This window comes from Apodemus sylvaticus, chromosome 9 (genome assembly GCF_947179515.1).
Source record: "Apodemus sylvaticus chromosome 9, mApoSyl1.1, whole genome shotgun sequence".
Classification (NCBI taxonomy): Eukaryota; Metazoa; Chordata; class Mammalia; order Rodentia; family Muridae; genus Apodemus; species Apodemus sylvaticus.
This window is the reverse complement of record NC_067480.1, coordinates 41,939,016-41,964,464: the sequence shown is the minus strand read 5'-3', so window position 1 is coordinate 41,964,464 and position 25,449 is coordinate 41,939,016. Positions and strand designations below refer to the sequence as shown.

General features: G+C 40.2%; 1 pseudogene; it reads right to left on the bottom strand.

Annotated features, from left to right (window-relative positions):
* Positions 1–5,224: 5,224 nt before the first annotated feature.
* Positions 5,225–5,634, bottom strand: LOC127692595 (60S ribosomal protein L32-like; annotated as a pseudogene).
* Between the last annotated feature and the right edge of the window lie 19,815 nt (positions 5,635–25,449).

The following is a 25,449-nucleotide window of genomic DNA, read 5'->3' as shown; positions in this document are numbered from 1 at the left end:
AGAGGACTTATTGTTGTTTATAGAGGGAAGTATTGTCTGATCCTAGAATTGTAAAAAGAAAGTTAATATCCTAAAACTCAACCGTTGTAACTTTTCATTTTGATATTCTTCAAAAATGAAGGGAATAACCAAAGAAAAGTAAAATTCAAAAGCTCATATGCACAACAGGGAAGAAACAGTGAGCAGTCGCTTACCTGTGCCTTAGCAGTTCTGGCATATAGATATCATCAGGAAAGAGCAACGCATGTTTAGCAAAGGACAGGGAAAGGTGCTGTGGAGGAACTTCCTCCAGTTGAGACAGTCTAACCCAAAGGGACACAACTGGACCCAGCACCGGTCTGGAATCAGGTAATGAGATGAACGAAATGATTCTATGGACTTACTTTGTTCTCTTCTGGGTGGCGGGGGTGGAGTGGGGTGGGGTGGGGTGGTGAGTTGAGTTGCTTGTCCTGTTGCAGGATAGGATTTATCCTTCTTGAGTTCTCATTGAACTACTGGTGCTTACTGCTAACTGACTTCCCAGCGTTATTGTTGGACTGCAACACCAACCCGAATCCTTTCCAGGCCACGTACTGGGCTCCCCATCGATCCTACGAAGCCCAACCACTCTGAATTTGGACACTTTTTGGTACTATTGTTCAATTGAAACTACTATCCAATTTATTTTACAGCAAAATCTATTGCAAAAGCATTCAGTAAATTAGTCTGGCCTGACTGCCACAGGAGTTCTGTGGATTTTCTCTCCCTAGGGCACCAAGGCGGGCTGTTCATCTGCCATTCATATTAAAGTGTTTCTTGCCAACATCTTCACTAGCCTTAGGCAAACTGGAAAGTAGCTGTAGTTCATCCTAGGAGTCCTACCTTCTGTCCATGTATGCTTTTCCAAATTCCTTGAGAAAGTCTGTCTTGTCTTCAGTCCTAGAAATAATCACATATTCATTGAACCGCAGGGGACTCGAAAAGTGATTTCTTATGATATAGTTGGACACCATGCACCTGGCCATCAGGTTTCTTGTGTGTGTGTGTGTGTGTGTGTGTGTGTGTGTGTGTGTGTGTGTGTGTGTGTGTGTTTATTTGTCTTTTTTTAATAAATATTTTTATTTTCTAGATTCTTTGTTTACATTCCAAATGACTTCCCCTTTCCCAGATCCCCCCTCCCTATATGTCCCATAAACCTTCTTCTCTCCATCCATTCTCCAATCACCTCCCTCCTTTTTTTCTCTGTCCTTATATTCCCCTCCAATGCTAGATCAATCCTTTCCAGGATCAGGACCTTCTCCATACTTCTTCATGGGAGTCATTTGTTATGCGATTTGTGCCATGGGTATTCAGGGCTTCTGGGCTAATTAATATCCCAGTCACAAAGGAATACACATGGAATGCAATCTCTGATAAGTGGCCATCAGGTTTCAAATGACTCAGGCACTGCTGGATCCACTCATAAATGACCAGTCCTTACTTGGGCTGACTTAGCAGCAGCATTAGAGACAACTTTTTCCTCTTTGTTAATTTACACTATTTTCTCACCCAGTGGCCTCCCAAACAAGTTCCTGGGCTATCTTCCATTCTGCTCATGGTCTCTTCCTGTCTGCGTCATCGATGTTTCTTCTTCTTTCAAGTGTTTAGCATTGCTGGTTTCCATGCTCAGGTTCCCATCCTCTCTCTTTATTACTACATCTACTCCTGTAATATACTCATCGACTCTTATTATTTGAAATATTATCCATTTCTCAGTGACCCAAAATTTGTATCTCTTATGTGGATTTTCCTCCTGGATTCTAAATTGATATCAAACTGTTCCCTTGAATGCTTCTAAATGTTGACTATATACACCCAATTTAAGCCAACTGAAATCAAACTCCTTGTTTTTTCAGAAAATTAAACTTTTTTTTATTTTCTATATTTTTTGTTTACTTTTCCTGAACTCTTGTTCATCTCACTTGAAAGACATTTAATCATCCCAGATAACCCAGGCAAGACTTTCTCAGACATCCCCCAATCCTTCTTTCTCCCATCATTCATCTAACTTCAAATGCTTCCAAAATACAGCCACTCTTGGCTATATTAAATTACCTTGTGTGGTAAAAGATAGTGTGGGACATTAAATTTTAAATAAGTCATCTGATCAAAGATGCGGGTCATGAATTACACAGCTACAGACTGCTAGCACAGTTCAGGTTTCCATTAAAAAAGGCAAGAAGGGAAGACTTTTGAACGTAAATGAGGAGGTAAGGTAAAGAAAATTTTGATTGGCTACTTTGGCCTAGTCAGGTGTTAGTCATTTTTTTTTTAATTGAAGAAACTATACTAATTGGTAAAGACTATTGCAATGAGTTGTTTTAGTTTGATTACTTTAGAAGCCAGGACTTTACAGCTTTCTCAGCCTGTTGGTCCCCCAATGAACTACCCTAAAAAGTACCACCACCACAAGCTACCTCATTTCCTGTGTGACATTACCATAACTCCTTATCTTTACTTTCCTTATCTCTCCCTTATCTACTGCCAAGGCTTAGGTCCCTCCAATAATAGGTCCTCAGCAAGGATGTAAGTACCCAGGAAACATTGTCAAGGAGTGGGAAATGGGGAGAAAACTGACTTACAGATTTAATGTTCACAAACGGATTACTGTTGTGAATAACTGGGGATTAGTCTTGGTGAGGATCCTTTGATGAACATGCAACTATGTCTCTGAATTATACCATACAAAGAACGGCAGTGAACCTAAGTGATTAAGTATTTCAAAAATTCAAAAGGCTCTATAGGACTCTTTTTTTTTCTTTGCAGTCAAAGGCACATGGCATAATAATTTGCTCTTTACATGGAAGAGATGTACTGGAATGATCAGAATCTTTGAATCATACAAATGTTACTGACACACCCTGAGTTTTTTCCTAGGGTTATCTGCTTTCCAGTTCCCTTATGACTGACAAGACCATCTTAATATTTGCTGTCAAAAACTTAAGATACAAAAGCCATGAAGTTCTTTCAATTCAAGGTTTGTGAAATATTTATTTTATATACTTTATATGGTAGTACAGGTTCATTTTGAATTAACATGGCATCTTAAACACAGAGTTCTAAATCTGAGTACTTACTCTATCTAGACGCCAGCATGATTTTCTACTGCAGTGGCTGGAATTAGTGATTTTACTTCTAGCTTTTAAATGTGTTTGGTCATAAAAATCATAATTGCTATTGGTGGCTTATTAATCAAACTCCAAGAAATACCCTTTTGGAGAGAAAAAAAATCAACCAACAGATTAGACTTCATGGAAAGAATGTTGAGCTTTTAAAATCGTAATCAAAAAATAGTTTCTTAGTTTACCATACAAAATAATTGGCTTTATATGACATTTTCATATGTATGCGTCATTACACTTTGTGCGCATCCCCCACTTTCCCAACTAAGCAGCATTATATTTTCCTCTTGGCCAAGTTTCCTTGGTTACTATATGCCCTGTACGTGTGCTCTACTAATCATGTCAACCTCATCTCTAATTATAAAGTGGTGGCATCTGGGTTCTGTCAGTCTAAAATCATATTATTTCAGTTATTACTTGGGCACTCGGATTTATAGCTGTCCCTTCTACTGTCAATTCTGGCCCAAATCTGATATTTTTGCAGATTTGTTTTGTACTCCTGCCTTACTTCCTTATTGGCATAATGATTATGATTTTAGTATAGAATATCTTCCCATAGTCCCAAGTAACCGGAGCAGGGTTATGATCTCATGTAATAAACACATCTCTTTGGGCCTTGGGACCCTTTACTCAGAACTCTGTTGGTGTCTTCACTCCAGACGGTCTTCATCTTCAGACTTCAAGGATTCATTCCAGTAGCATATGAAGACTGCTTCCAGGCACTCCTGTGTTATGTTCTGAGCCAAGAAGAGAGTTTACTATCAATAGGTTCTTTCTACCCCTTACACCCTCACATACACTTACACATACAACAGAGATGGGGGACAATATTATTTAGTATATAGATTCCAGTGCCAATCTCTCCACAAAGTATCTTCACTGACTCAAACAAAATGTTTTGTTTGAATCCTTTAGCCCAGTGAACTTGACACAGAAAATTAATTATCATATAAGCTACATCAAATGTCTGGCAGATAATTCATTATTTTAGGTTGCAGGCCCATGCACACGCACGTACACACACACACACACACACACACACACACACACGCATGCACATGCACATGCACACATACATGCATGCCCACACTCATGTACACACACTCTCATACAATATACACCCTTCTATGAAGGTATTAATTATAAGTAATTCTGTAATGGAACTGGTGGAATTCACTCCACAAGTCACTTAGCCAACGACTTAGTAATTTTTCTTTTCTCTAATATCTGATAAGTCAGACAACTAAATATGTTGCCTTCTTCATCCTGGAAAATTGTGTCCTGCAGATCCTTTGCTTATCCTCTTTCTTTTGTTATACAAGTTAATGTTTTTCCTGCCAATAAATTTTAGAGGACAGCAGGATGCTTCATGGGACACTGTCGTGAGTAGAATATCCCTGCAACAAATCTGTACTTTTTTCTACAAAGGAATTCTTCTCAAGTAGCTGCTGGGAAAAGAACATTTCCTCCAGGTACTATATATACCCCTGAGAAGATATTTGTCATTTTAACAAATCATTTATCAACTTGCTTTCTTTAGTCTGAATGAGTGGAAGGAAAACACAAGATTTATAAGTGGTTGTCAAGCTTCATTCATCTCCGGACTCAGCCAATCACACTAGGATGAGTGAACATCTGGATACAGGAAATGTTTCTACTTCTTCCCCCTTGGCATCTGGCTCACCCGACCTCACCTCCCAGTCTAGCTTTTTTTTTTTTCTCTGTAGTTCTGCAGACTGGCTAATCTGAATTTTTATGAGCTCATTTACAAGCACCTGGGGATATATATAAAGTTGCTTGTTAGAATAGGTTCAGAGTCTCAGCTAGGGCCTCACTTACCCCAAAGCCAGAACCTTCATCTTCATGCTCATCATCATTCCCTACCTCCTACTGTCTTTAAAGCTAGACTTTGGGATGTCAATCTCTATTTCAGGCTCCTTGTAAGTGCGGGAAAGAGAGTGAGAAGACACACCTAGCAAGTCATATCTCCTAGGGCCTTCATATTCTCTCTCTCTCTCTCTCTCTCTCTCTCTCTCTGTTTTTATGATTTTATTTAAACACAAAACGTGCACACAAGCCATCTATTAATTTTCTTCGCTGTGTAGCCTGGCATTGGAATTGGTAACTCTGATGGCCGGCTGTGCTGCGCTCTCTATGGTGGCTTTTAGGTTCTTGGAGGACTCATTGTGAGCCATCTCAGCACAGTAATATTTGTTACACATCAGCAGCCCTTCCCGCTCCTAGACATTGTGGACCAGGAACTTCCGGAAGCCAGTAGGTCAGCATGTGCTTGGGATTCTTGTTGCTCCCATAACCAATGCTGGGCATGAGGATCTGGCTCTTGAATCTTCTCTGCACCCTGTTGTCAATGCCTCTGGGTTTGTTTCCGCCAGTTTCGCTTAATTCTCACATATCAGTCTGACTGGTGCCTGATGAACTTCTTGGTCCTCTTTTTGACGATCTTGGGCTTCACTAGAGGCAGGAGGGCAGCCATGATACAGCAAAACAGATGGCAGCCACCTCGTGGGCAGCGCCAAGGAAGAAGGAAGAGCCCTTCATCCTCTCTTATTTCTGGAGGACCGAATAGCTTTTTCCTTGTCGGAACACAAAGATAGGCCTACCCTTCAGTAGTGAATCTTCTCATTCTCAAAGAGAACATTACACTCTGCTTTCCTTATAATATCAAGTGTTATAGACTGAAGGTTGTGTCTCCTGACGTTCATAAACTGAAAACCCTGTCCCCAGTGAGGTGGTATTGAGAGATGGGACCTTCCTTGGCAAAGGGTTAGTCTTGAGCATGGTTAGTCTTTTACAAGGTCTGAAAGGCTTTCCGAGTCTGGGTTCGCACTCTACTTTCCAGCAGTGAGGTCATGGTGAGAAGATAGTCATTTGCAAATTGGAAAATATGCCTACCATACTTGGAGCACTTGGTACTTTGACCTCAGATTTCTCACCCTCCATAACTATGAACGTTAGTGTTCATCTTTTAAGTCCCCAGTTGATCAGTTGTCAAAGCAGCATGGGTTAAGACAGACACCATGGGCTTCATTTTCAGGTGGGTTACCTATCCTGTTACCTATGGGCTGGTTTAGGGCACATAGTGAGTTCATCCTCTTGAGGTTTATTTTTCTGCTCTTGCAGGGTGATGGGCAGAAGATGGGGGAATAAATCATGATAAGTAACTCTAGCTGCCCAAGTTTAAATCAGAACATTCCTGCTCAAACTACATTCCAGGCAGTGTAATCTGAGAACAGCCAAATCTCTTTCCTTCCAAATTTCCTTTATTCATACCATAATTGGTGTAAACTTCTTTCTCATATGGCTTCTGTCTCATAGGAAACCTGCTGCTTCTTCAAAAACAAAAGCTGACTGTAAATTCCTCACATAATGCATAGCAACTAGAACTCTTTTTTTGACTTTGTTTGAAACCATGTTAGCACAATCTCTATTTCTAGCACACAGGAAGAGACCTTGGTTCCTTATAATTGAATATTCAGAAATGAAATACTGGATCTTGGCAACCCTGATATTCTTTGATATCTGTATACTGAGATATTTGTTTTAGGTGGCAGAGGACATTTGAGGCTTAAGACTTTGAATAATTTTCAATGAATACATCTCCAAAAAAAAATAAAAACATAAAATCCATTCACAAACAGAACAGAATCTTGCTGAGTAGCTCATACTAGCCAGGATTTGCCTGCCTTTGTTTCTGGAGTTCTGAGACTATAGGCATGTGCTATCATACCCAGCCTAATATATCTTTAAATATTTATTTATTTTATGTATATAAGTGTGCCATCTACATGTATGTGTACCACTTGAGCACCCATGGAGGCCAGAAGTGAGCATCAGATCTCATGAAACTGGAGTTACAGATGGTTGTAAACTACAGTGTGTGAACCCAGGCCCCCACAAAGGGGTCCTCTGCATGTGCAGCAAGTGTTTTTAACTTCTAGGCAATCTCGCCAACCTGTAATGCTAATGTGTTATTTCATCCAAACCAGCTTCCCTTCCAGACCCTGATATTGGTAACTTAAAGTGCTTCCACTTACTAGTAACATGTAACTTAACAGATTCTTTCTGGAAATTCAAACACCAAAGGACTAAAATATCCTCAATCAGTCTATCTAGCTTTAATTCTCACATGACCAAGCCAGCTCAGACAGTCAACAAGAAGGGAGGATTGAAAAGACAAAGACAATGAGACAAAATTATAACAGGACTCCAAGCCAATGCTGAGGCTAAAGCAGCTGTATTCTTTCCCAGTCTGCTTTTATATCATTCTAGGTACCATGGTGAGTTCTTACATCAAGGACAAAGTGATCGAGTGAAGTAGTAAATAAGGAGATCACACAAGACAGTAATTAAGCAAAGTAATAAGCAAAAAGGATCTCACATGGTAATAATTAAAGTAGTAAGCAAAGAGATCACAAGAGGAAGTAATTCAGCAAAGTAGTCACAATTTCTGATATTCTTATCTGAGTCTATTTCCTTGTACGAGCCCAGTGACAAATGCCAAATTCCTAGAAGGGGCACCAAAAGCTCTCAACACTCACTCACTCACCCAATCAAAATTTCTTATTAGAGGAAAAACTAAAGCCTGTATTAACCATCAGTTTCTGCCTCGTTGGGTTGCCTTTTAGGCTTCCTCAACTTTGACCAATGTTTTTGATGGGGCATTTGTCCCACCCTTACTTGGGTTAACATATTCTTGATCATTCTTCCTTCATCTCAAGACTGTATTACTAATTTTATTACACTATCCAAACCCAAATTCATAATGGCTATAGATTCTTCATTGCAGAGGATGGAGATAAACTCTTTGATTCATTTCTATAAATATGTCAGGAGTCATGACATAGAGAAGAAAACAATTCTATCACAGAAACAGCAGCCTTTCCATTTTGCCTTAGCTCCATCACTGATTAAATGGATAACTAAACAAAGATTATTTGGGACCTCCTTTTACTCATACATCAGAAGAGAAACAATAATAACTAGGTTTGTTGTAAAACAAAATTTAATAAAGAAAAAGTGCTTTGAAATATATAAAACTGTAACAGCAAAAGGTAATTTTATTATTAAATAGCCTAAGTTGCTTTAGTTTTCCAATTTCAGTTGAAATTAAACAATTGAAGATGAAGCATCAATCTCATAGAGGGAACATGGCAGAATGAATAGTAGTAGAGAGATCAATTTAATTTAGGTTCCATATTCTTATTATGTAAAATCCCCTTAAAAAGAGATGACTCCTTACCCATAACTTTGTTTACAAAAGTCAGACTATTGAAACAACTTTGAAAACTTGGACCACTGATGTTATTGGATTTTGACATACTTAAATGTGCTTCAAGAAAGTTCAGTTTATTTCATGCTAGAAAAATGATTAAAAGAAACTATGAACCAAAGTCGAATAAACAAACTATGAAAAATTCAATTCAATAAAAAATTTAAGCGGGACTTCTCTTTCTTTTTAACTTATCCTTTTATAATTTCATATGTGTATACAATGTATTTGGTCAATCCCCCCCCCCATCCTTCTCTTGAAAAGTACTCCTCCCTTTTTCTTTTGGTTTCTGTTTTTGCTTTTTGTTGTTTTGTGTTTTGGTTTTAAGAAAGGGTTCCTCTGTATAGTCCTAGGTACCCTAGACTCACTCTGTAAACCAGGCTGGCCTTCATGTCAAGGAGATTCACCTGTCTCTGTCACTGGAGTTCTGGAACTAAAGGCATATCACAACTACCCTACGAAAGTCCTCTCTTAAAAGATAGCTAAAATCATCTTTTATTATTATTCTTATTAGATATTTGCTTTATTTACATTTCAAATAGTAACCCCTTTCCAAGTTATCCCTCCGAAACCCCCCTATCTCATCTCCCCCTGTTTACCCTCCTTACTGCCCTCCCTTCACCCCCCCCCCCCCCAATTTCCTGAGTTGCATTTCCCTATTCTGGGGAATTGAGCCTTCACAGGACCAATGGCCTCTCTTCTCATTGATGTCTGAAATGGTCATCTTCTGCTACATAGGTATCTGGAGCCATTGGTCCCTCCATGTGTACTCTTTGGTTGGTGGTTTAGTCCCTGGGAGTACTGGTTGGTACATATTATTGTTCCTCCTGCAGGGCTGCAAACCTCTTCAGCTCCTTGGGTTGTCTCTCTAGATGCTCCATTGGGGACCCTATGCTCATTCTATTGGTTGGCTTCGAGCCATGGGTGTTTTGATCCACTTTCCAATAAGGATCAAAGTATCTACACTTTGGCCTTCCTTCATCTTGAGCTTCGTGTGGTCTGTGAGTTGTATCTTGGGTATTCCCGAGCTTTTGGGCTAATATCCACTTATCAGCAAGTGTATACTTCATGTTCTTTTGTGAATGGGTTACCTCACTCAGGATGATATTTTCTAGCTCTAACCAGTTGCCTAAACCTTTCATGAATTCATTGTTTTTAATAGCTGAGTAGTACTCCATTGTGTAAATGTACCACAATTTCTGTATCCATTCCTCTGTTGAGGGACATCTGGTTCACTCCAGCTTCTGGCTATTATAAATAAGGCTGCTATGAAAATAGTGGTGCATATGTCTTTATTACATGTTGGAGCATCTTCTGGGTATATGGCCAGGAGTGGTATAGCTGGGTCCTCAGGTAGCACTATGTACAGTTTTCTGAGGAACCACCAAACTGATTTCCAGAGTAGTTTTACCAGCTTGCAATTCCACCAGCAATGGAGGAATGTTCCTCTTTCTCCACATCCTCTCCAGCATTTGCTGTCCCCTGAATTTTTGATCTTAGCCATTCTGACTGGTGTGAGGTGGAATCTCAGGGTTGTTTTGACTTGCATTTCCCTGATGATTAAGGATGTTGAACATTTCTTTAGGTGTTTCTCAGTCATTCACTATTCCTCAGTTGAGAATTCTTGGTTTAGCTCTGTACCTCATTTTTTAATAGGGTTATTTGGTTCTCTGGAGTCTGACTTCTTGAGTTCTTTGTGCATATTGGATATTAGCCCTTTATTGGATGTAGGATTGGTAAAGATCTTTTCCCAATCTGTTGGGTGCTATTTTGTCCTATTGACAGTGTCCTTTGCCTTATAGAAGTTTTGTAATTTTATGAGGTCCCATTTGTCAGTTCTTGATCTTAGAGCATAAACTATTGGTGTTCTATTCAAGGAAATTTCCCCTATGCCCATGTGTTCCAGGTTAATCCCCACTTTCTCTTCTATTAGATTCAGTGTATGTGGTTTTATGTGAAGGTCCTTGATCTACTTGGACTTGAGCTTTGTACAGGGAGATAAGAATTTGCATCCATCTACATGTTGTCTGCCAGGGTCTGTATGACATCTGCCCAGGATCTTCTGGCTTTCATAGTCTCTTGCAAGAAGTCGGGATAATTCAGATAGGTCTGCCCTTATATGTCACGTGACCTTTTCCCCTTACTGCTTTTTTTCCTTTTTTTTTTTATTCAATATATTTTTTTATTTACATTTCAAATTATTTCCCCTTTCCTGGCTCCCCACTACCCTAAAGTCCCATAAGCCCTCTTCCCTCCCCCTGTTCCCCCATCAACCCCTTTCTAATTCCCTGTTCTGGTATTGCCCTATACTGCTGCACTGAGCTTTTCCAGAACCAGAGGCCACTCCTCCATTATTCTTGGACATCTTTTGATATGTGGATTATGACTTGGGTAATCCAAGTTTCTAGGCTTATATCCACTTATCAGTGAGTGCATACCATGATTGATCTTTTGAGACTGGGTTACCTCACTTAGTATGATGTTCTCCAGCTCCATCCATTTGTCTAAGAATTTCATGAATTCATTGTTTCTAATGGCTCCATTGTATATATATACCACATTTTTTGTATCCATTCCTCCATTGAGGGACACCTGGGTTTTTCCAGCTTCTGGCTATTATAAATAGGGCTGCTATGAGCATAGTGGGACATGTATCCTTATTACATGCTGGAGAATCCTCTGGGTATATACCCAGGATTGGTATAGCAGCCCTCCCCACCCCCCCGCCCGGAAGTGACGAGCCCAGGTTTCTGAGGAACCGCCAGACTGATTTCCAGAGTGGTTGTACCAATTTGCAACCCCACCAGCAGAAGAAGAGTGCTCCTCTCTCTCCACATCCACCTGTTTTCTCCTGAGTTTTTGATCTTGGCCATTCTGACTGGTGTGAGGTGAAATTTCAGGGTTGTTTTGATTTGCATTTCCCTAATGACTAATGATGTTGACCATTTTTTAAGATGCTTCTCAGCCATCCGAAGTTCTTCAGGTGAAAATTCTTTGTTTTGCTCTGTACCCCATTTATAATAGGTTTTTTTTTTTTTTTTTTGGTTTTCTGGGGTCTAACTTCTTGTGTTCTTTGTATATATTGGATATTAGCCCTCTGTCAGATGTAGGGTTGGTGAAGATCTTTTCCCAATTTGTTGGTTGCAATTTGTCCTTCTGATGGTATCCTTTGCCTTACAGAAACTTTGTAATTTTGTGAGGTCTCATTAGTCAATTCTTGATCTTAGAGCATAAGCTATTGGTGTTCTGTTCAGGAACTTTCCCCCTGTACCCATGTCCTCAAGGGTCTTTCCCAATTTCTTTTCTATTAGTTTCAGTGTGTCTGGTTTTATGTGGAGGTCCTTGATCCACTTGGAGTTGAACTTAGTACAAGGAGATCGAGATGGATCAGTTCACATTCTTCTGCATACTGACCTCCAATTGAACCAGCACCATTTGTTGAAAAGGCTATCTTTTTTCCCACTGGATGTTTTCAGCCCCTTTGTCGAAGATCAAGTGGCCATAGGTATGTGGGTTCATTTCTGGATATTCAGTCCTATTCCATTGATCCGCCTGCCTGTCACTGTACCAATACCATGCAGTTTTTAACACTATTGCTCTGTAGTATTGCTTGAGGTCCAGGATACTGATTCCCCCAGAATTTCTTTTGTTGTTGAGAATGGTTTTAGCTATCCTGGGTTTTTTGTTATTCCAGATGAATGTGGAAATTGCACTTTCTAACTCTATGAAGAACTGAGTTGGGATTTTCATGGGTATTGTGTTGAATCTGTATATTGTTTTTGGCAAGATGGCCATTTTAACTATATTAATCCTGCCAATCCACGAGTATGGTAGATTTTTCCATTTTCTGAGGTCTTCTTCCATTTCCTTCTTCAGAGACTTGAAGTTCTTGTCATACAGATCTTTCACTTGTTTGGTCAGTCACACCAAGGTACTTTATATTGTTTGTGGTTATTGTGAATGGTGTCTTTTCCCTAATTTCTTTCTCAGCCTGCTTATCCTTTGAGTATAGGAAGGCTACTGATTTGCTTGAGTTGGTTTTATAACCTGCCACTTTGCTGCAGTTGTTTATCAGCTGGAGGAGTTCTCTGGTGGAGTTTTTTGGGTCACTCAAGTATATTATCATATCATCTGCAAAAAGTGATATTTTGACTTCTTCCTTTCCAGTTTGTATCCCTTTGATCTCCTTATGTTGTCTAATTGCCTGTCTTAGTTAGGGTTTCTATTCCTGCACAAACATCATGACCATGAAGCAAGTTGGGGAGGAAAGGGTTTATTCAGCTTACACCTTCCACATTGCTGTTCATCACAAAAGGAAGTCAGGACTGGAACTCAAGCAGGTCAGGAAGCAGGAGCTGATGCAGAAGCCATGGAGGGATGCTCCTTACTGGCTTGCTTCCACTGGCTTGCTCAGCCTGCTCTCTTATAGAACCCAAGACTACCAGTCCAGGGGTGGTACCACACACAAGAGGCCCTCCCCACTTGATCACTAATTGAGAAAATGCCCCACAACTGGATCTCATGGAGGTACTTCCCCCACTAAAGCTCCTTTCTCTGTGATAACTCCAGCCTGTGTCAAGTTGACACACAAAACTAGCTAGTACATTACCCTAGCTAGTACCTCAAGTACTATATTGAAAAGATATGGAACGAGAGGGCAGCCTTGTCTTGTCTCTGATTTTATTGGGATTGCTTCAAGTTTCTCTCCATTTAGTTTGATGTTTGCTACTGGCTTGCTGTATATTGTCCCTTAATGCTTTTAATAGTCTTTCTTTAACGCATTTGGTGTTTTAATTATTATGTAATAGGAGGAATTTCTTTTCTTGTCCAATCTATTTGGAGTTTTGTAGGCTTCTTGTATGTTCATGGGCATCTCTTTCTTTAGGTTATGGAAGTTTTCTTCCATAATTTTGTTGAAGATACTCACAGGCCCTTTAAGTTAGAAATCTTCATTCTCTTTTATACCTATAATCCTTAGGTTTGTTCTTCTCATTTTATCCTGGATTTCCTGGATGTTTTGCGTTACCTGTGTTCTCCAGTATTTCTTTAAGGGAGTTATTTATGTCCTTCTTGAAGCCCTCTGTTAGCATCATGAGCTGTGATTTTAAATCTAATTCTTGCTTTTGCAGTGTGTTGGGGTATCCAGGACTTGCTGTTGTGGGAGAATTGGGTTCAGATGGTGCCATGTTGCCTGGAATTCTGTTGGTAGCATTTGCCTTTCACCATCTGATTATCTCTGGTGTTTGTTGGTCCTGCTGTTTATGTCTGGCACTTGTCTCTCCTGTGGGCCTGTAAGTCTGTCTCAGCACCCCTGGGTGACCATCTCTCCCCTGGCACATTGTGCTGTGGCACAGCCCAGCTCCTGGGTACAGATGGAGCCTGGATGGACCCTGGCCCAGCTTCTCTGCACTCCTGTGTTCCCTGTGCTCCTAGCTATACCTGCCTGCTCAGTTGCTGGAGAGAAGATGGAGGCCTCACCTCCTAAGCTGGGAGTCATGCCTGTAAATAGCTCTTTCTTTTTTTTTTTAATTTATTGATATATTTATTTACATTTTAAATGATTTCCCCTTTTCTGGACCCTCACTCCCTGAGCTCTTTCAATGAGCTTTTCTAGTGAGTTTCCTACCAGTACCTCATCCTGCTAAAATCATCTTATGGATTATGCCCATGACCTGCTACAAATCCCAAGACCAGTAAGTGATATATTCTGTACTTTATAATTCTTCATAACTAGAGTTAAAAATTCGTGTTTGCAGGATTATGTGTGTGTGTGTATGTTTGTGTGTGTGTTTTGTTTTGTTTTTATGTTTTTGTTCTTTTATTTGCACATTCAATCTTTTTCTTCCCCTGGTTGTCCCTGCAAGTTTGCACACCTACAGTCTAGGGTGGTCCAACAGCTCCTCTGCTTGCTTAAAAATGATTTCAGATCATGAATTCATGGAATCAATTCCTTCCATTTGCAGTCACCAGGGTGAACAATCACAATATAAAGAAATCCTGGAGCAATCTTGTTTTCAGGCTGCCTTTCCATCTTAAGGCCTTGGATTGCCTGGATCAAAACAGTGCCTTTGTGCAGACTAGGTGCCTTGTGGTACACCAGGGTTTTTCTATCAGGCAAGTTTGTTTATCCAAGTGAAATTTAAAGTTGTTTCAAAATCTGGTGTCTGTAGCACTGGCCTCTAGAGTGAAGTCAATAAGAAAACAGTAGGGTATTTGTGGTTATTTTCCCTTTTATAAAATAAAGAAGAAATATAAGCTTTATTAGTAAGAAAATAGCATTTGATGCTGGGATCCTAGTATAATAAGCAATCTGATACTGGTATTACCATATAATAACCAATCTTATAGTTCATATTGATCAATTCCAAATTAGAAGCACATATATGCAAGGGGGGCAGATCATATTTTTATGGATAAGGCTATGTTTGCTATTCACAAAATTTCATTTTATTAGGGGATTGCTTTAATTCAAGGAACTGCTTGTTCTGTGTTGTTTGTAGGAAGAAATTTGCATGTAAAGAATGTATTAGAGGAGGGCAAACCTGGAATGTAGATAGAGTAATTGAGACCTAGTAAGATCTGTGACAATAAAAAGGAAGAGATAAACAGTCCTGATCCTTCTATTGGTTGGAAGAATTTATCTTCCAAGCTCTTGAGAGTGCAACCGACAGGCAGGTCTCAGTTCTCAGTTTTCAGTCCTCAGTAGAATTGCTTCAGCTGCACAGATTAATCTTTGCCAAGGTCATCCTCCATACTCAGGACAGCCTATATCTAATATATTATTGATGCAAGGGGATAAATGCTCCTTTCCTTTGAAACAGGAGGAGTTTCTAAGAATGTCTTGAAGACCCCTGAAAAGTACAGCTATACCCTCTCAGCTATGCAACTGAATGCCAATATGAATGCTACTGTGAAATAATTTTGAAGATTTAATTAAAGGTTTAAAATCTGTTTTTAAGATAGAGAATTCTTTTCCTGGACAAATTTGACCTATGGCAGTAAACTTTCATTTTACTTTAGTTCACTGATTTTTAAAACATAATGTGTAACCCAGACTGTTTCTGAACTCATAGCCATCCTGCCTCAGTCCACCAAATGCTGGCATTGTAGACATGGGACACTATACCTGCCTTCTAAACGAACCTGTAAAAACAAAGTTTTCCAGTGGCTCAGGTCTGGACTCATAGATACAGTCTATGGGGAGGTAGATACAGTCAAACTCAGAGTCTAAGGTTTCTTTGAATAAGTTACAGAGCACACTCAAGGCTAGTTCAGATAGCATCAAACTCTTGTGTAGTAGTTAATCTTAATTTTCATCATGGCTGGATGGATGCAAAATCACCTAAAATACAAACCTCTGGAGATATCTGTTAGAGAGTTTCCAGAGGTGGAAAGGAGATAGAAAGAGTCACTTGGTTGAACATCAGTGCCATCAGCCCGTGCACTGGTCCTAAGCTTCCTGTAGAGAAAATGGGTAGTGCACCATCACATATCTTCCTGTTTCCTGACTGAGGATGCAATGTTACCAGGCATCTCATGTTCCTGACCCCCATGCCTCACTGTATTTTGGGTTTTTTTTTTTTTTTCTGAGACAGGGTTTCTCTGTATAACCCTGGCTGTCCTGGAACTCACTCTGTAGATCAGGCAGGCCTCGAACTCAGAAATCTGTCTGCCTCTGCCTCCAAGTGCCGGGATTAAAGGTGTGCACCACCACTGCCCGGCTCCATGCCTCTGTAATGGAGTATACTCTCAAACACCATGGGCCAAAATAAGCCTGTTGTTCCTGTGATTTTTTTTTATTTGTTTTGTTTTGTTTTGTTTTTCTGAGACAGGGTTTCTCTGTGTAGCCCTGGTTGTCCTGGAACTCACTCTGTAGATCAGGCTGGCCTCCAACTCAGAAATCCACCTGCTTCTGCCTCCCAAGTTCTGGGATTAAAGGAATGCGCCACCACTGCCCAGCCCAGTGATGGTTTATATTGACTGTCATTATTAGCTTGGCAGGATTAGAATTACTTAGAAAACTCTGAGAGTGCCTATGAGAGATTATCTAAATTAGGTTAGTTGAGATTAGGAGACCAAGCCTGAATGTGGCCATCACCTTCCTATGGGGTGGGGTCCCACGCAAGTGAGCCTGTATCAAGTCTCTTTCCTTCCTCTCTTCCTCCTCCTCCCTCCCACATCTCCCTCCATGAATATGACTACTTGGCCCAGGCTCTTACCACCACTTCCCCTCCACGATGTGAGTGTACCTTTAAACTTCCGGAAGAAATAAATCCTTGAACTCTGAGTCAAAATAAGAACTTCCTTAAGTTGCTTTTGTCAGGTGTTTATTACAGCAATGAAAAAAAATTCACGATACAGAAAACTGGTCCTAAGAAGTCAATCTACTGCTGTGATGAAGCTAACCGTGTGCCTTTTAGACCTTGGAAACCAGTTTTTGTGTAAGCAATGTGGAAGAGTTCGGAGCTGTGGGCTAGAAAAGCCCTTGAATGCTGTGGGCAGAGCTTAGCCATTCTGATGAGAGTTTGGCAGATAACACTAAAAGGGAGAACAGCAGAAGCCTAAGTCGAGGGGAACAAAGTTCTGGCTTTTCTCAAAACGAATCCAGATTTATCATGCAAATGGGCTTTCCAACTGGACCCCAGTTCTGTAATAATGACTCAGAGGCATTTTATTTGATAATAAATGCCTAGGCCTTAAGCTTTGGTTTGTTCTAGCTAGCTCATAACTCAATTATTCCGTTTAAGCCAGTCTAAGTTCTGCCACATGGTTGATTGCATCTTTTCGCTTCATATGTCCAACTTCCTAGAGTCACAACAGCAAATCTTCCCACCTTGTACTATCTTCCAGAGTTTCAGTCTCTCTGCCGGATGCCCCACCTATTTCCTGCTTTTTGATTGTAAGCCAATAGCTTTTTATTGATAGGTGATGTTTCCACACACTGTGCAACATCCTACCCATGCCTCGATAATTTGACAGAGAACTGAATTCAGAAGTAATGTGTATAATTTGTTCAGCTGAGGAAATCTTAAGACAGGGTGACATTCAGGTCCCGACATTGATCTAGTCCATTGCTTTAATTGGGTAGAATCAAAGAAGAGGAAGAGGAGAGAGGAGGGGAGGGGAGGGGACAGGATATAAGAAAGTTAGAAAAATTGTACAGTTGGGTGACGAATGGAATGTGAACCTGTTAAAAATGAAAACAAAGCAAGTGTGGAGAAAGCAGCTATAGGCATAGAGAGGAGCTGGCTCATAAGAAATATCACACATTGTCTTATTGGCACCAGGGCTGCATGGATCAGACTATCCAAAGCCATAAGAGCCCTGACATTTCTGCCACAAACTCCAAATGTTAGACAAAGCTGCAGGCTTTAGTCTTCACCCTTGCTATGCTACCTTTCTTCATTTTCAGGGTGACAGCATTACCGTGTGCTATTGCATATCAGAAATACATAAGTTGCACTTCTGATTTTACAGGGGTTGACACTTATGAGATTGCCTGAGTCTAAGAAGAGATTCTGCTTACACTTTTGAACAATAAACTGTGAAGACTTTAGAGACTTTTATCGATGAACATGAGAGTTTAACAATCAGCAGCAGAATGGGGCGGCTTAAAAGTGATATGTCTTGGGCACCAAGGTAGTCTTTGTTGCCAATGTGAGGGGATTTAAAAACCACCTAGGAGGTAAACCTAGGTGGTGTTTCTAGAGAGTTTAGCTGAAGAAGATATAGTCTATGGTTTGGGGTCTCAGATTGAATGAAATGGACAATGTAGGTAGAACACTAGTGTTCATCTTTCTCTGAATCTCGGCAGCAGATGCAGTGTGACTAGCAGTTTCATGTTCCTGGTGCCCTGGGTGTAGTTGCACTCACTAGGACACCTGCACATCCAGGACAAACTATAGTCTAAAGTGTGAGCCAAAATATATCCTTCCTCAAGTTGCTTTTGCATCGATGTTCATAAGGGAAATTGGTCGGAAGTTCTCTTTCTTTGTTGGATCTTTGTGTGGCTTTGGTATCAGCATAATTGTGGCTTCGTAGAAGGAACTGGGTAGTATTCCTTCTGTTTCTATTTTGTGGAATAGTTTGAAGAGTATTGGTGTTAACTCTTCTTTGAAGGTCTGATAGAATTCTGCACTGAAACCATCTGGTCCTGTGCTTTTTTTGGTTGGAAGACTTTCTATGACTCCTTCTATTTCTTTAGGCGTTATGGGACTGTTTAGATGATCTATTTGGTCCTGATTTAATTTTGGTATTTGGTATCTGTCAAGGAAATTGTCCATTTCCTCCAGATTCTCCAGTTGTGTTGAGTACAGGCTCTTGTAGTAGGATCTGATGATTTTTTGGATTTCCTCAGTTTCCGTTGTTATATCTCCCTTTTCATTTCTAAGTTTGTTAATTTGGATACTTTCTCTGTGCCCTTTGGTCAGTCTGGCTAAGGGTTTATCTATCTTGTTGATTTTCTCAAAGAACCAGCTCCTGGATTCGTTAATTCTTTGTACGGTTCGCTTTGTTTCCAATTGATTGATTTCAGCCCTGAGTTTGATGATTTCCTGCCTTCTACTCCTCCTGGGAGAATTGGCTTCTTTTTGTTCCACGACTTTCAGGTGTGTCATTAAGCTGCTAGTATATGCTCTCTCCATTTTCTTTTTGGAGGCACTCAGGGCTATGAGTTTACCTCTTAGCACTGCTTTCATTGTGTCCCAAAGATTTGGGTATGTTGTGCCTTGATTTTCATTAAATTCTAAAAAGTCTCTGATTTCTTTCTTTATTTCTTCTTTGGTCAAGGTGTCATTGAGTAGAGTATTATTCAGCCTCCATGTGTATGTGGGCTTTCTGTTGTTTTTGTTGCTATTGAAAATCACTCTTACACCATAGTGATCTGATAGGAGGCATGGGATTAGTTCGATCATCTTATATTTGTTGAGGTCTGCCTTGTGTCCAATTATATGGTCGATTTTGGAGAAGGTACCATGAGGTGCTGAGAAAAAGGTATATTCTTTTGCTTTAGGGTGAAATGTTCTATAAATATCAGTCAAATCCAATTGGTCCAAAGCTTCAATTAGTTTTACTGTGTCTCTGTTTAGTTTCTGTTTTCCCGATCGGTCCATTGAGGAAAGTGGAGTGTTGAAGTCCCCCACAATTATTGTGTTAGGTGCAATGTGTGCTTTGAGCTTTAGTAAAGTTTCTTTTACGAATGAGGGTGCCTTTGCATTTGGCGCATAGATGTTCAGAATTGAAAGTTCTTCTTGGTGGATTTTTCCTTTGACCAGCAAGAAGTGTCCTTCTGTGTCTCTTTTGATGACTTTAGGTTGAAAGTCAATTTTATCTGATATTAGAATGGCTACTCCTGCTCGTTCCCTGTGACCATTGGCTTGTAAGATTGTCTTCCAGCCTTAGAAGTTAGACTCCAGAAAACCAAACAACCCTATTAAAAAATGGGGTACAGAGTTAAACAGGGAATTCTCACCTGAAGAACTTCGGATGGCGGAGAAGCATCTTAAAAAATGCTCAACTTCATTAGTCATTAGGGAAATGCAAATCAAAACAACCCTGAGATTTCACCTTACACCAGTCAGAATGGCTAAGATTAAAAATTCAGGAGACAGCAGGTGTTGGAGAGGATGTGGAGAAAGAGGAACACTCCTCCACTGCTGGTGGGGTTGCAAATTGGTACAACCACTCTGGAAATCAGTCTGGCGGTTCCTCCGAAAACTGGGCACCTCACTTCCAGAAGATCCTGCTATACCACTCCTGGGCATATACCCAGAGGATTCCCCACCATGTAATAAGGATACATGCTCTACTATGTTCATAGCAGCCCTATTTATAATTGCCAGATGCTGGAAAGAACCCAGGTATCCCTCAACAGAAGAGTGGATGCAAAAAATGTGGTATATCTACACAATGGAGTACTATTCAGCCATTAGAAACAATGAATTCATGAAATTCTTAGGCAAATGGATGGAGGTAGAAAACATCATACTAAGTGAGGTAACCCAGACTCAAAAGGTGACTCATGGTATGCACTCACTAATAAGTGGATATTAACCTAGAAAACTGGAATACCCCAAACATAATCCATACATCAAATGAGGTACAAGAAGAAAGGAGGAGTGGCCCCTTGTTCTAGAAAGACTCAGTGAAGAAGTATAGGGCAAAACCAGAATGGGGAAGTGGGAAGGGGTGGGTGAGAGGACAGGGGGAGAAAAGGGGGCTTATGGGACTTTCGGGGAGTGGGGGGCTAGAAAAGGGGAAATCATTTGAAATGTAAATAAAAAATATATCGAATAAAAAAAAAGATTACATTAAAAAAAAGTTGCTTTTGAGACAGGCATGTAGTCAAAGTGATGAGGAAAGTAACTAATGCACCCTGTCTTGAAGACATGGCTAGAAATGTAAGAGACTGGCAGAGTCCGTGTCTAGCATAAACATTCCATCTCCAGGGCGACAAAAAAAAAAAGTCTCTCCAATTGTTGGGGAAGTAGTAAGTTTGTGATTTGAAGCAAACAAGAAATGAAACCCAGGACTGCTGGCTTGAAAGTAGAGGGATCCACATGTCAAGAGATGCCTGAGCTTTCTAGCCACTAAGAGAGGCTGCTGTGTAGGCAGCAGCATGAAAATGGGACCTCAGTCTTATCACCTTCAAGAAATAAATTTTGTCAGTAGGAGTAATGAGCTTGGGAAGCAAATTTTCCCTAGGGTGTTAAGATGAGAACTTAATCTGGTAGACACATGGTTTTCAGGCTTTCTTGAGTCCTGAGGAGAGAACCTAGCCTCTCTTTTGGAATTGTTTCCCAGTAAATAGAAAACTAATTGAACCCACAAACTGCTGAGGGATATAGCAAAAGTATACTGTCAAGAGCTTGAGTGTACACTTGGGAATGGATTCATAGAACACTGGATTAAAGGGGGCAAATACATTGCTTACTGATTCGATTGTTCCAATATATAGAATCTAATAGTTGGGAAAGACTGCAGGGTATGTTTTTTTTTTTCATGAAGCATGGAAAAACATGATGACCCATAATAACTAAGATATTAAAGACTTGAGCCAATGGTGCAAAGTTGAAAAGATCTAGAAAATTGGATGTGCTCTAAAACTTTCCCCTCCTCAGCCAATAAAGTAAATCAAAACCAATAGTGCATCCCCAAAAAAATGATGGAGATTAGTGTGAGCCCTTAAGGTGTGAAGGATCCAAGGGTAATATTCCTTTCTGTATCTCTTCTTAAGACATCGTCAGCCTCACCTCTTCAAAAACTAGACAGATCTGGAGGATGAATGCTGTCTATTAGGAAGCTCAATCAACTAGTGCCTTCAATTTTAGTTGCTGTGTCAATGTGGTCTTTTGCTTTTTTTCTCTTTCTTTCTCTCTCTCTTTCTCTCTTTCTTTCTTTCTCTCTCTCTTTCTTTCTTTCTTTCTTTCTTATTGGGCTTGAATTCAGGGATTTACACAGGCTAAACAACTGTTCTACCACTGAGCTATATCCCTACCCCTAATGGGGGGGGGAATTATAAATGAGAAGCTGAAATAATTTCATCTTCTATCACTATGGTTGTATGTACTTAGGAAGATTTTCTATTTCCCTCAACTCCTAGATTTATGAATTTAGAGAGAGGCTTGGTTCTCAGAGGGAAGACTCTACCTCATAAATACCCAGGAGTCCATTATAGCTGTTGCTTAGAAACCTTAAGCTCTTTATAAGCAGGGAGCAGCAAGCAAGAAATGGAGTCATCCTGTTTATAAGAATAATTTGCCCTAATAGTCAGCAAGATTGAGAGCTGTTTTGACCTATTTGAGTAGTGAGGAATATATTTGGCATCTAGGTAAACACTTGAATATTTCTTGGTAAACCCTTCCCCAATTTTAATGTTAAAAGCATTTGAGGTCCGAGAAATGCAAAGTTACCAGGCACTGACTTTATACTCTGTATGGGGCAGGGGGGATTTGACCTCAGCACAAAGGGCAGCTTAACAAGAGAGGACTATCTGGATGGAACAGCAAAGGAGGACATCTTGGAGCAGTTCTAGACTAGAGACTAGAGACCAAAATGAAGACTGTATTTTCATTCCTGTTCTCTCCCTTATACTTTCACATGGAAAAGATGCCTGTGAGCTCCTGCAGGAACTGCCTCCAGAGTTAATAAGCAATCTAAGCCCCAGAAAGAAGAGGCATTAGTAGATGATGTGGTGCACCACCTAGATATTCCCTTAGAACTGGAGAGCTTATTTTCCCATAGCTATGGAGAGCTTATTTTCCCATAGCTATCACATGACAGAAGCTTTGTGAAAGAAGAGATTAGCCTTCTCAAAGCTGGTCCTTATCCAGGTTGCCTTCCATGGCTTGTTATGCAGAGGCACCGGGGTTTCATCCCTTTATCCCAACTTGGCCACTTCAGCCTTAAAACACCTTGATGGGTTTGCTGCAGGTTTTGTGAGCGTACCACAGCCAACCAGACTTTTCCCATGTCTCGGTCCTGCTTCCATCTCTTCCCTCAAAACATACTACAAGTTGAAGAACTCTCCCAGCTAAATCACCTGCATGCAATCTTATTTTAGTCACCTTCTTTGGAGACTCCATCAAATTATAATTGAGCCCAGAAAGACACAGTAGCAATGGAGCCAGAAAAGAATTAAAAACAAACAAACATATGTTAAGGAGGAGCAGATCATTAGGCATTGGAAGCAAGAGTAAAGCAAGATTATGACTTAGCTATAAGCACCTGTTCAGCTTGGAGGACTGGGATACCAATGGTCCATCCATAAAGGCGAATAATAAGGAGGATCAGCATAGTTTTAGGAATACTAATGACCAGATTCTTTTAAAACATTTTCATTATGTACATAGAGAAAAATACAACAGCATAATATATGCAAAGTTATTTAGCTAAATCATATGAAATTACCATTTTATAGGTCAAAATGGTTAAATATTTGCAAATTCAAAGGAATTGGCCTAATAATTAAATATTGGCTTCTACATGGGAAAATTTAGTATTTTTATTAAGACATATATAGGCCATATAAGATTTTAGAAGGGTAATATCTGTCAGATTCAAAAGATAGTCTTTTGGCTAATGATATATCATTTATATTTAAGCTTCTGAAGCAAGAACATAAGTCACATATTATTGCTTTAAGACACATTAGGGGATCTTGATGAGAATGGGAACTTTGATTTACATCAATTTTCTTGTAGAAGTTGAGACGTAATTGCCCTGAGTAGAGCGTGGAAAGGTCATAGACAGCTTAATTTCCATGCCAAAGCTTTCTAAAATATGCCATTATCTGTCATAAGAAAACTCTGAGGTTTCCTAGAGGGATTTGTTGTTGATCAACAGGCTTATTTGCAGAACTCCAAACAGTCTGTGTGCAGACTTTAGGTCTAACCAGGGAGCAGTCTTGCAACCTTACTAGGAACAGAATGTATACCTGGCAGTACAGGTTGGCTTAGTATCCTGTGGTTTTAGCATGTATCCTAGCTACTACAGGCATACAAAGATGGATTCAAAGTTTCATTTGAAGAAGTAGTACTGGAAATAATTGTTTTGAGCCTAGGAATTTTGTTCTCATTCCTTAAAAATAGAGTCACAGTTACTAGATACATATTAGTGTAATCAAAGTAAGATAAATAGCCATGACTGATGATATGTCAAACAACTGACATACATAGATACATAGAAGGCTGAATACCTGCAACATCAAAAACAACCACCATCTTTGAAGGGTAATATAAGAAGTCTCAGGACAGAGGCTGGGGTACCATGCTTCAGAGATGTGGAAACAACTAATAATTCAGGAAGCAGCTGGAAAGAACTACGTTATTGTGAAGTAATAACAACGGCAAAACAACCAACTAACTAACCAACCAACCAACAAACCAACAACCAACCCACAAAAATCCATGGCTTAGAATTCACAAAGTCCGGCCGGGCGGTGGTGGCTCACTCCTGTAATCCCAGCACTCTGGGAGGCAGAGGCAGGTGGATTTCTGAGTTCGAGGCCAGCCTGGTCTACAGAGGGAGCTCCAGGACAGCCACGGCTACACAGAGAAACCCTGTCTTGGAAAAACCAAATCCAAAAAACCAAAAAAAAAAAAAAAAAAAAAAAAGAATTCACAAAGTCCTAGCTCATATTTCAAATCCATTATGCCAAGATAAGGCTCTGCTCATTAATATACTCACTCCAGGATCCAAGATGAATGGCCCAGACATCGGCCAAAGGGAGTAAGTAGACAAGGTGATGGGTCATGCATTGACTTTTCGGTGTAAGTCCACAATAATATCCATGCCTTTTGCTCTCCTACTGAGGCTTGTGTGACACAAGTTCAAGGTCACAGATAGCTCTAAGAGGAAACACAGACGCACTATGTACCCAGAGTAGGCTGAAGTGGGAATAGAAATTTTTGGTGAGAGGCACTAACAATAAACTAGGTCTTAGGGTTTCTATTCCAACACAAACGTCATGACCAAGAAGTAAGTTGGGGAGGACAGGGTTTATTCAGCTTACATTTCCACATTGCTGTTCATCACTAAAGGAAGTCAAGACTAGAACTCAAGCAGGTCAGGAAGTAGGAGCTAATGCAGAGGCCATGGAGGGATGTTACTTACTGACTTGCTTCCCCTGGCTTGATCAGCCTGCTCTCTTTTAGAACCCAAGACCACCAGCCCAGGGATGGCACCACCCACAAGGGGCCCTCTCCCCTTGATCACTAATTGAGAAAATGTCCCACAGCTGGATCTTATGGAGGCATTTCCTCACCTGAAGCGCCTTCCTCTGTGATAACTCCAGCCGGTGTCAAGTTGACACACAAAACCAGCCAGTACACTAGGGGTCCTGTTTCCGAATTTGTATTGAGATAAAAGAATAAGAGTGTTGGAAGAGGTAGCTGCAGAAATGATAGTGACCTAGGATAGAGCACATAGAAAACAGTAACTGTAGCCAGATGAAGGACATGGGGAAGGAGTTGATGTTTCAGATGCACAACAGATTTTTTTTTTATTTTGCTAGAAATAGAG